At 41.5% G+C, this 11,919-nt stretch overlaps 1 pseudogene; it reads right to left on the bottom strand.

Moving 5' to 3' along the window:
• Positions 1 to 825: 825 nt before the first annotated feature.
• Positions 826 to 11,919, bottom strand: part of LOC126947931 (zinc finger protein 669-like) — a 133,709-nt pseudogene continuing 122,615 nt past the window's right edge.

The following is an 11,919-nucleotide window of genomic DNA, read 5'->3' as shown; positions in this document are numbered from 1 at the left end:
ATATGACTCCCAATATCGCAAGAAGTGTACAGTAGCCTGTGATACAGTTCCTAACATCTAGGTGGGGAGAGGATGATATTACTGCTCATATCGCATGTGTTGTAAAACTCCTTTGATATTTTGCCTACAATCCTGAGGGGAGAGGGTGATATTGCTCCCAATATCGAAGAAGACGTACACCCCCCCTGTGACACTACACCCAATATCCACGTTGGAAGACGAAGACATTACGCTCAATATCGCAGGGGATGAACACCCACCCTGGGATATTGTTCCTTATATTGAGAGGGGGAGAAGATGCTATTGCTCCCAATAACGCAGGGGCTGTGGCGGTACACCCCTCCTGTGATATTGTTCTTAATATCCTAGGGAAGTGAGGATGATACTACACCCAATATCACAGGGGGTGTACACCCACCCAGTGATATTGTTCTTAATGTACTCCCCCTCCCACCACCAGGGATATCGGTCCTAATATCCAGGGGAAGAGAGGATAACATTATGCCCTATATCACAGGGGAGTGTACACACCCTCTGTGATGTTGTTCCTAGTATCCAAAGGTAGAGACGATGATATTACTGGCCATATCGCAGGGGGTGTACACCCTTCTGTGATACTGTTTTTGACATTCAGTAGGGGAGATGACAACATTAATGCTAATATCACAGAAGGTGTACAGACCCCTGTGATGTAGACCCTAATGTACAGGGGAAAGAGAAGACTATTGCTCTCAATATCACAGGGGCTGTAACCACCCTGCCCCCTGTATATTGTTCCTAATATGCAGAGGGGTGGAGGCTCATAGTACTCCCAATATACGAGAAGGTGCACACACACCTGTGATAGAGTTCCTAATATCCAGCGGGAAAGAGGCTGATTTTACTTTCGATATCGCAGTGGGTGTACACAGCCCCCAACCCTAGGATATCGTTCCTAATATCCAGGCGGGAAGAAGATGACATGGCTGACAATATCGAAGTGGGTGGACACTTCTTCAGTGATATGGTTCCTCTTATTCAGGGGGTGAGTGGATGATACTACTCCCAATAAAGTAGGAACCATACAGCCACCTTGGGATTTTGTCCTTAATAACCACAGGGGAGAGGTGATATTACTACCAGTATTGCAAGGGGTGTACACCCCTCCTGTGATACTGTTTCTTATATCCAGGAAAGGAGAAGATGGTGTTAGTACCAATATTGAAGGGATGGACAGCCCCCATGGGATATTGTTCTAAAGATACAGGTTGAAAGAAAATGAGATTCCATCCAATATAACAAGGGGTGTACACCTCGCCTGTGATATGAATCCTAAAACCTAAAAGAAGAGAGAATGACATTGCTTCCAAAAACACACAGGGTGTACACCCACCCTGTGATATTGTTCCTGTCATCTAAAGGAAGAGATGATGATACTACTCCCACTACCGCCAACCAACTACCACTTCTTTAAGCATCTTGACAACTTTTTGCAGGGAAAACAAGTACACAACCAGCAGGATGCAGAAAATGCTTTTCAAGAGTTCATCCAACCCTGAAAGCACAGAATAAACAAGTTTATTTCTCATTGGCAAAAATGTATTCGTTGTAATGGTTTCTTTTCTTTTTCTTTCTTTTTTTTTTTTTTTTTTTTTTTTTTTTTTTTTTTTTTGACAGAGTCTCACTCTGTCACCCAGGCCAGAGTGCAAAGGTGCAATCTGGGCTCACCGCAACCTCTGCCTCCCGGGTTCAAGAGATTCTCCTGCCTCAGCCTCTTGAGTAGCTGGGATTACAGGCACATGCCACCACTCCCGGCTACTTTTTGTCTTTTTAGTAGAGACGGGATTTCACCATGTTGGTCAGGCTGGTCTCAAACTCCTGACCTCCTGATCCGCCTGCCTCAGCCTCCCAAAGTGCTGGGATTACAGGCGTGAGCCACTGTGCCCAGCCCATTGTAATGGGTTCTATTTTGATTAATAAAGATGTGTTGCAGCCTAGTTATACAAATTTAAAATTCATGGTCCAAAACCACAATTACTTTTGCACTAACCTAATACTTTAAGAATTAAAAGAAGCCTTTATATTAGAGAGCCCATGGATGATAAAATCATAAAGAATATTGCAATCTCCATAACCCACAAACTTGGTAACTTAGACCAACTGCATGAATTAAAAGACACAATCTATTAATACTAAAACACAGGAGAAATAGGTAATCTATATATATTGATATCTATTAATAAAATAGAATCAATACCTAATAACCTTACAGAAAACTTATATATTCCATAAATCTGACATTCTGTCATGTTATTCTAACTGGTGGGATTCAGGGATTTCCATTTTGATAAGAACATAGGTGAGTCTCACACACTTAATTTTAGTGCTCATTTGTCAGAAAAGCCATGTCCACTATAGGATACTGCGGAGCAATGCGTTATGGAGAATTTAGGCAAGATAATATGATTTTCAGAGTTAAAGGAAGACAACCTGATTTATGTACAGTAATTCCTCATAATATCATAGGGGATACCATATTTAAACTTTGGGGTATCCCCAGGTATAATTCTTATTTGAGCCACCTGTGAATTTCAGACACGGAGGCTTCCCAACTTTGGTGGCTTTCAATAAATGTGGAAGTTAACTCACAACCTATTTTGTGGAGGCATAAAATTCAATGAGCACTCATTTAACCTTTTATTTTAAATATTATTTTTATAAACTTGCATTTCCAATTAGTTGAAATTTTAAACCTGTTTCAGTTCTTATCCACTTTTTTTTTTTTTCCCCTGAGATGGAGTCTTGCCCTGTCACCTAGGCTGGAGTGCAGTGGCATTGTCTCGACTCACTGTAACCTCCACCTCCCAGGTTCAAGCGATTCTCCTGCCTCAGCCTCCCGAATAGCTGGGATTACAGGTGCCTGCCATCACGCCCAGCTAATTTTTGTATTTTTAGTAGAGATGGGGCTTCCCCATGTTAGTCAGGCTGGTCTTGAACCCCTGACCTTGTGATCTGCCCACCTAGGCCTCCCAAAGTGCTCGGATTACAGGCCTGAGCCACCGCACCCAGCCTCTCCACTCTTTTTAGGTGGAGGGGAGTAAGGGTTTCTTGGAATTAGGAGGAACTCCCATGTACCCAACCCATTTGGGTAAATTTCTTCCTTCAGAGTTTTTCAAATCAGCATCACCATTGTTAAAGGCCTCCCACATGGTAATAATTGTGCTACAGGGTTTTATAAACATGAAGTCTATGTTTGGCTGAATGAACCTCCTTGCTGTGGCACAAGGGGGCCATAGGTGTTTTCACCAATTATGAAGCGGGTTCACTGTGCAATGGCTACCAACTTTTCTGAGCACAATGAGGCCAAATACATTCATAGATAAATTCCATGAAGTGAATTTATTACTTACAAATAGCAAACAAAAGACAACAGAAGTCTAGGATTCAATATGAACCACTACCACAAGATCAGGAAGGCTACCCAGAGCAGATGGATGGAGTTTTGACTATAAATGCTTCACTTGCACTACAACTGAGGGACCCCAGAAAGAAGCCCACATTGAGTTTTCTCCCAGGATGTGGTTTGCTGGACACAAGCGTTAAAGGCCATTCTGTTTCGAGCAGGGCCTATAACAGAGCCTGGGCTGTTCTGACCAATGTCACTTGATTATCAGAATATTGCCTTCCCAGCATATCATACAGTAATCTTGAGAACTACCAGTAAGAAAGGGAGGAAAATGGCCCTGCACCCTTAAAACTGAAGGATCAGGATATTTGCTGTGACAGAGGCACAGACAGTAGCGACAGAGTGTTCTTGTGAGCCATCTACTAGTTCTCTTAACCGGAGCGTGGCACCAGACCGCTTTTCTATTTCCTTTCAATGGAAACTATTTCAGAATATTTTGAATTTCTACATCTATAGAGTTGTGGCACATGATCACTGGCAGTGTAGACTCTCTGCATGGTTAAAGGAAAGAGTTCAGAAGCCCATCAACCCACATTGGAGGAGACCACCTAATCCTCCAGAGAGTGCCACTCCATCTTCCTGGGGTTAGCTCCACATGCAGTAAGGCCACTATAACTAAGGCCGTCAAGACTTGCAGTCCGAAGATGAGACTTTTGACATGCTGATAAGCAGCAGTGATAAGAAAAGCCCACACACTGGTCAGGAATTTTTCAATAAAAGCAGCTGAGATGCTTCTTCATATGCTTCGGTAGGGGCTAATATCAAACTATTTCTTCCCATTTTCTTTACTCAGCAGTGCCTGAACCATGAGGCACCATAGATGTACACCTCATCAGGAGGGTGTATGGTACAGCAGCAAGGGGAGCAGCAGCACAAGAAACAAACAAGGCCACTACTTCTGCTTACATAATAACTATTGTCTTGGAGTGTAAAATAATTAATAATGTTCACATGGCTGCCCTAAGCACACAGAGATGGTGACCAGAGCAGATGCAGGGACTGCAGAGATACAGCCTGATTCTTGCTAATTAGGACTTAAGTGTTGGCTTATGTGCTGTGCTTTTGTGCATTCATAAGCCAGGGCCTCAAAACTGCCTGCTAAGCACAGGCCAAAGGTCATGCTGGGGTGCAGTTAAACATTGATGTCTAGGAGATGAGAGCATTTTAGTGTGGAAGAAGATAACAACACCTGAAGACCACAAAACACTGTGCAGACCAAAGGGAACGCCCATCGTCAGCTCACGGTTCTGACCCAGGTGACTGCTGATGTGTTACGGAACAGTCAGCCCATAGCAGGTAGGTCAAGTTGAGCTGGTGTCCTGCATTGAGGACTGATCCATTCCATTCGTGTTGCCAATTGTTTCAATAGCGTCTCATGCACCCCACTGGTGAGGAAGGAATTAGTACCCTATGTTTACTGGCACCGTTAAACACATAACATCTATTACTAAACAGATAAGCCAGACCTCAGTTACTAATTACATACAGGAGGATGGTGTAAGCTCCCACAGGCCCAAACAGGGATTAACTTGAGCGCAGAGAGTGGTATAACATTAAAAAAGTGAGGATATTCCTTTTTTTTTTTTTTTTTTTTGACACAGAATCTCACTCTGTCACCCTTGCTAGAGTGCAGTGGTGTGATCTCGGCACACTGCAAGCTCCATCTCCCGGGTAAACTGTATGTACTTAGGAATTAATACCAACTCATTATTAGCAAAAAATAAATGTCTTTACATCAAGAGTAGTTTTTCATTTAATAAAAATAGGTGGGATGTGTATAATGGACAAGGGATAATCAAAATTTGCCAAATGAGGCTAGTAAGACAATCCCAAGAATTCACAATCATTATTCACTGGTCCATTAATCACAGGACAATACATACAAATGAAACTTACCTGACCGGGCGCAGTGGCTCATGCCTGTAATCCCAGCACTTTGGGAGGCCGAGGCGGGCAAATCATGAGGTCTGGAGTTCAAGACCAGCCTAGCCAACATGGTGAAACCCTGTCTCTACTAAAAATACAAAGAATTAGCTGGATGTAGTGGCGTTCACCTGTAGTCCCAGCTACTCGGAAGGCTGAGGCAAGAGAATCGCTTAAACCCAGGGGGCGGAGGTTGCAGTGAGCCGAGATCGGACCACTGCACTCTAGCCTGGGCAACAGAGTGAGACTCCATCTCAAAAAGAAATAATAATGGAATAAAAAAATTAAACTTACCTACATATTAGAAAAACATCCAAATTCAACCATGAATCCAGCACATTATCAAATGAATAGACAAAAATTCTACCAACAGACTTAAGAAAATATCATTATCTATGAAATTCAAGTACTACTGCTTAAAGAACATTTACAGAACTCTCACCTCAAGGTTTCCCTGCAAAACAAGGTGAAATGCATACTCAAGACTCTTTAAGAATGGGCCACTGATAAAAACAATATACTTGTAACTTGTGTAACATTTCATAGATTTTTTTCAAGCACTGCACGATAATTAATTTGCATCAGGCTTTCCAAATTAGAAAAGCTTCACTTATAGAACTTCTTTCCAGTGGGAGTTTTCACACGGCTTTTCAAGTAAATGTTAAAACTGAAAATATTCTTGCAGTTTCTAAACTGTTAGAGTTTTAATCCTGTGTACGTTCTTGTATTTACAAGGTCCAGCCAGCTACAGCGTGCATTTTCATATGTCCTTGAGTGGATATGAGAGAAATGAAACACTCAAACATTCTGGACATTCATAGGGTTTTTCTCAGGAATGAGCTGATGTCTTCAAATGGAACTAATACAACCGAAGGCCTTACCATAAATTTAAATTCAAAAGCCTTTTCTCCACTCTGAGACCTCCCAAATCTTCAGGAAAATCTGAAGGCTTGACCACATTTCCTACATTCTTAAGGTTTCTCTGCAGTGTGAGCTCTTTCATGTTTATGAGGGAATGGGAAAGAGTAAATGTTTTACCACATTTCTTACATTCAAGGGGCTTTATTTATTTTATTTTTGAGATGGAGTCTCACTCTGTCGCCAGGCTGGAGTGCAGTGGCACAATCTCGGCTCCCTGCAACCTCTGCCTCCTGGGTTCAAGTGATTCTCCTGCCTCAGCCTCCTGAGTAGCTGGGATTACAAGCATATGCTACCACACCCAGCTATTTTTGTATTTTTAGTAGAGACGAGGTTTCACCGTGTTGGCCAGGATGGTCTCGATCTCCTGACCTCGTGATCCACATGCACAGGGCTTCCCCCCAACCCCCCGTGGCCTTTTATGTCCTTGAAAAAGAACTAAGACAACTGAAATGTGCCGCCATGCCCAGCTAATTATTTTCTTTGTTTTTGTTTTGAGACGGAGTCTGCCTCTGTCGCCCAAGCTGGAGCGCAGTGGTGCGATCTCGGCTCACTGCAAGCTCCGCCTCCCGGGTTCACGCCATTCTCCTGCCTCAGCCTCCCGAGTAGCTGGCGTGAGCCACCGGGCCCGGCATTATTTTATTTTTTGTAGAGACAGGGTTTCACCACGATGCCCAGGTTGTTTCACATTGTTTTAATCCAGGCTGGTTATAAACTCCTGGGCTCAAGCAATACACACACCTTGGCCTCCCAAAGTGCTGGGATTATAGGCTGAGTCACTACACCCAACCTCTACATCATGACTTCTTTAGTGGCGCATAAGGTAACTGGAACGAGTGTAGGCTTTACCGCATCTCTTACATTCATAGGGTTTTTCTCCAGTATGAATTCTTTCGTGGAGGTGAAGGGAACTGAGGCGACTGAAGGCTTGGTCACATTGTTTACATTCATAGGGTTTCTCTCCAGTATGAGTACTTCTATGGTTACAAAGGGAACTCAAACGACTAAAGGCTTTGCCACATTGTTTACATTCATAGGGTCTCTCTCCAGTATAAATGCTTCCATGGTCATGAAGGGAAGTGGAACAGCTGAAGGCTTTATCACATTTGGTACATCTCTCTCCAGTGTGAGTCCTTTCATGCATCTTAAAAAACAAGAAAATCTGAGTGTTTTCCCACATTCCTTACATTCGTAGGGTTTCTCTCCAGTGTGAGTTCGTCCATGTATTAGACAAGAACCAGAAACAGTGAACGCTTTACCACATTGTTTACATTTATAGGGTTTTTCTCCTGTGTGAGTTCTCTGATGTCTTTCAACTGAATTGAGAAAATGAAAAGCTTTCCCACATATCGTACACTTATAAGCTGGATTTCCACTGTGCATTATCCTGTGTCTTCTAACACCTGGAACAGAAACGAAGAGTTTCCCACACTGTTCACATTTATATTGCTTCTCTCCATATGGTTTGTATCCTGAGTGAGCTGGGATGTGCCTATTAAGGAGGGAATGATGTACAAAGACTTTTCCACAAATACTGCATTCACATTGTTTTAATCCAGTAGAAATGTTCTCATTCAGATCAAGATTTGGAATGTGGCTGACACTTGTCCATACTGACTACCTTCTTTGCTTTCACGCAGTCTCTGTACCATATGATTTCTGTAAAAAAAATGACAAGCACATTATTATTGGTTGGTTTAATAACTTTCTACTCATTCATAGGTCTTCGACTTACACTGCTACCAATACTAGGGAAAATGCATTTTTGTTTTGTTTTGTTTTTGTTTTTGTGCCATGACTGAATTATTTGAAAGTAAATGGGCTACTACTGAAAACACAGCTACCACCTGCATGGCTATGACCAAAATAGTAACATTCATATACACAATTTTGTAGTACTATTTTCAAGTAAACTGTTTTCCAAACACTGACTGCTACACTGATGTACGTTACATTTTGGGTGAAATTTTTCTAAAAGGAAATGAATTTCAAGTGACTCTTATTTGCTTTGATTGCTTGTTTTTAAATTCATGACATGCTAAGATTCCTTCAGAGGACTTTATTTCCTCTTCTCGGTGCAAATTATCTTGTATCTTTCCCAAGTTTTTTGAAGTGATCTTCAATATTCTGGTCTTTCTGTTTTTTCCTAAAATGCAGATGCACAAAATTATCATGAATTATTTCAAACTATAGAAACATTACTAGATTTCATGTTCATTGTACACAGTGCCCATGCCTGATTTATTCACCAAATCATTCCCTTGCCCCATTCCAAATCACAAATAGCACTGATGATAGGGAAATACTTCTGTAATTAAGTGAAATGTGTTGTCATTCTTACCTACAGAAGCCAGGTTCCTGCAGGTTTCCTGCATCACTTCTCTGGAGAGATTCTTCTGAGAAGAATCTAGCAAAGCCCATTCCTGCTGGGTAAAGTTCACAGCCACATCCTCAAAAGCCACGGAGTCCTAAAACATTCCACACATGTGGATAGAAGGATGAGTGAGACTGAGAGCACTGGGAATGTATACTCAATTCATAAGCTGTTTACATGATTCTAAAATTTCCAAGCATTTATTCTATGACTTGATTGTCACAACTCTTACTCTGTTCACACATACTCCCTCCCACACAGCAGTACTAATGCTAGAATTGAACTATTCAAAAAGGCAACAGCAAAGTAGAAACACCCATCTCATTAGAGAATCCAGGGAGTAAGATTACGATATGCTGCTAGGAGTTACCTTTTAACTTCACTTTGTACATTTCTAGTATCTGTCATACTAAAGTCCTACCTGATGTGCATAAGTGAGTTAATATTATCAGTCCTGAGACTACTTATTCTTAAAAATACCTGCTCGCAAAGTTCAATCTTTGTTTGTATTAGGAACTTACATTTTGAAAGGGATTCCACCAACCCAAGTAATAAGAATGACTCATTGCATCTAAATGGCTTATGCAGTATATTTTCCAAAACTTCTTCTGCTGAAAGTCTATTATTTTGTGTCACTGCAGTGGTGCTTAGGGAACCAGACACAAAAACACAGTCTGAACACTAAGTGTTCAATGAATTTCCCTGGTAGACAATATTTTACATGTGCTGTCACTTGTTAACTGTGGAAGTGAACCCATTCCACGTGATTACACCAAGAGAGAATAGGCTTATTAAATTTAATTGAGTAGTAAATAAAACCAATAATTGATATTTAACAATACTAATACAACAATTTTTCAAATTTCTATTGCACAATATCAAGGCAGAAAGGAATAAGAGGAAATAGGACACATGCTTTTTAAAATGACATTAATGTCACCACTTCCAGATGCTATTCCTATGAAACCACATAAATTCCCAGATCAGGTGGTTTTAGGCAAGAAAAGCTACTCTTTCATATGTAGTAAAAATGACCAATGTCTAATCATTTTTAGTCATCTAAAAAAAGAGTGATGGCTTGTCTAACATACTTCTAAGATTTTCAAACAAAAATATTCAGGACAGCACAGTGTTAGCAGAGAGATGAGCAAGCAGACCAAAGGAAAAAAAAAGTCTTAATGACCCAGCATCTATATGGAAAGTTGAGGAATGATAGAGTAGGCACTATAGAATAGAAAAAGAAATTACATGCACTTTAAAATATGAGGCAAACCAGGCTGGCATCTACTTGGGAAAATGTATTGCATTCTTCTCTATTCCATGAACAATAATCATCTTATTATATATTCAAATACAAAAGATAAAACCAGAATACTTTCAGAAGTCACAGGAAGATTTTTTTTTAACGAAGGATTAGGCAGAATTTTTTTTATGTAAGAAAAAAGTGATAAAGGAACAGACAAACTCAAACATATTAAAATTTAGGGAATAAAAAGAAAATAGAGTGGGCCAGGCGTCGTAGCTCACGCCTATAATCCCAGCATCTTGGGAGGCTGAGGCAGGGGATCACCTGAGGTCAGGAGGTTGAGACCAGCCTGGCCAACATGGCAAAAATCCCGTCTTTTTGTTGTTTGTTTGTTTGTTTATTTGTTTTTGAGACGGAGTCTCGCATTGTCCCTTGGGCTGGGGTGCAGTGGCAAGATCTTGGCTCACTGCAACCTCCACCTCCCGGGTTCAAGCAATTCTCTTGCCTCAGCCTCCCGAGTAGCTGGGATTACAGGTGCCTGCCACCACGTTCAGCTAATTTTTTTGTATTTTTAGTAGAGACAGGGTTTCACCATGTTGGCCAGGCTGCTCTGGAACTCCTGACCTCATGATCCGACCACCTTGGCCTCCCAAAGGGCTGGGATTACAGGCATAAGCCACCGTGCCAGGCCTAAAACCCTGTGTTTACTAAAAATATGAATATTAGCTGGGTGTGGTGGTGGGTGCCTATAATCCCAGTTACTCGGAGGCTGACACAGGAGAATCACGAACTCGGGAGGCGGAGGTTGCAGTAAGCAGAGATGGCGCCACTGCACTCCAGCCGGGCTACAGAGCAAGACAGCATCTCCAAAAAACAAAAAACAACACTCAGACACCCAGATAAGAGGATACACATGTGTCCTACTGTCATAAATTCTTCACCAAGCTACAAGAGGGGAACTGACATTTTGGTGAATCTTTATAAATCATCAATTTATCTATCACACTTTTATTTCACCAATAGCATTTACAAAGCTAAGTCCTACAATTCCATTTGAAATTACCCTTAAAAAGAACAGAACTTTAAAACTTACTACACTCACTCTGGGGAAGAAATAAATACGAATTTTTAGCAAATGAAATACATCATTTTACCTTGCCTCTTTGGAAATAGTATTTTTATCTTTCAAGCTGTACTGACAAAATGTATCTTACAGTCAGTGAAAACCTGAAACTCAAATAAGCGGACAAGCCTTTTCAAGGTAACAAACTCAGGGAGAGACAGTGCTGACTCCAACGCAGACCTTTCTAAGTGTCACGGCAGGCCGTTCTATCCCTTAGGACACCCATCCTGTTCAGTAAAGTACTCAATGACCACCTAGGAGGCACTGGCACTGCTCTTTGTCCTCCTGTGTGCCTTAAGTGCATTTTAATATTCAGGTTCTTGCGCATCCTCTCTGGGGTGGGTTTTCCTTGTCCTTTGGGACGGTTTTTCTCTCTTCACAAGTCTGAGACAAGCTAGAGAGCAGAAATCATTTCTGCCTTTTCCTCTCAATATCAGCATCCAATTGGTAAACCATCAATGTGTCTTCGAGGAATAATAACTCGGGCTGGAGGAATAATTTTAATGACCTAACTTTCATGACATTACATTGTATTGTCCATTAATTTTAATGTCCTAAAATTTTAATGACCCTAAGGGGTCACCATTTTAGATGAAACTATACCAGGAGATTCCTCTAAGGCCAAGAGCATCCAGCTGCTAACCTGAGAGACTCTACCCCCTACCTCAGGCTGTCCTTGGGGATGAGATGACCCCGGGGCTGATACTCACTAGACCCTCCAATAGACATGGCCACTGTGGGTATCCTGGGTCATCCCCAGACAGTTCTAAAATGCCAGGACTAGGAAAAGACAGGAGAGTGGCTGAGGACACAACACCCTGTCAAGTTTTCACGGGGGGACCTCAACCTAAAGACATTTTGGTAATATGTACACTTAGGAAAGATGAAAA

Source organism: Macaca thibetana, chromosome 2 (assembly GCF_024542745.1).
Source record: "Macaca thibetana thibetana isolate TM-01 chromosome 2, ASM2454274v1, whole genome shotgun sequence".
Lineage (NCBI taxonomy): Eukaryota > Metazoa > Chordata > Mammalia > Primates > Cercopithecidae > Macaca > Macaca thibetana.
This window is presented reverse-complemented; position numbering and strand designations above follow the sequence as displayed.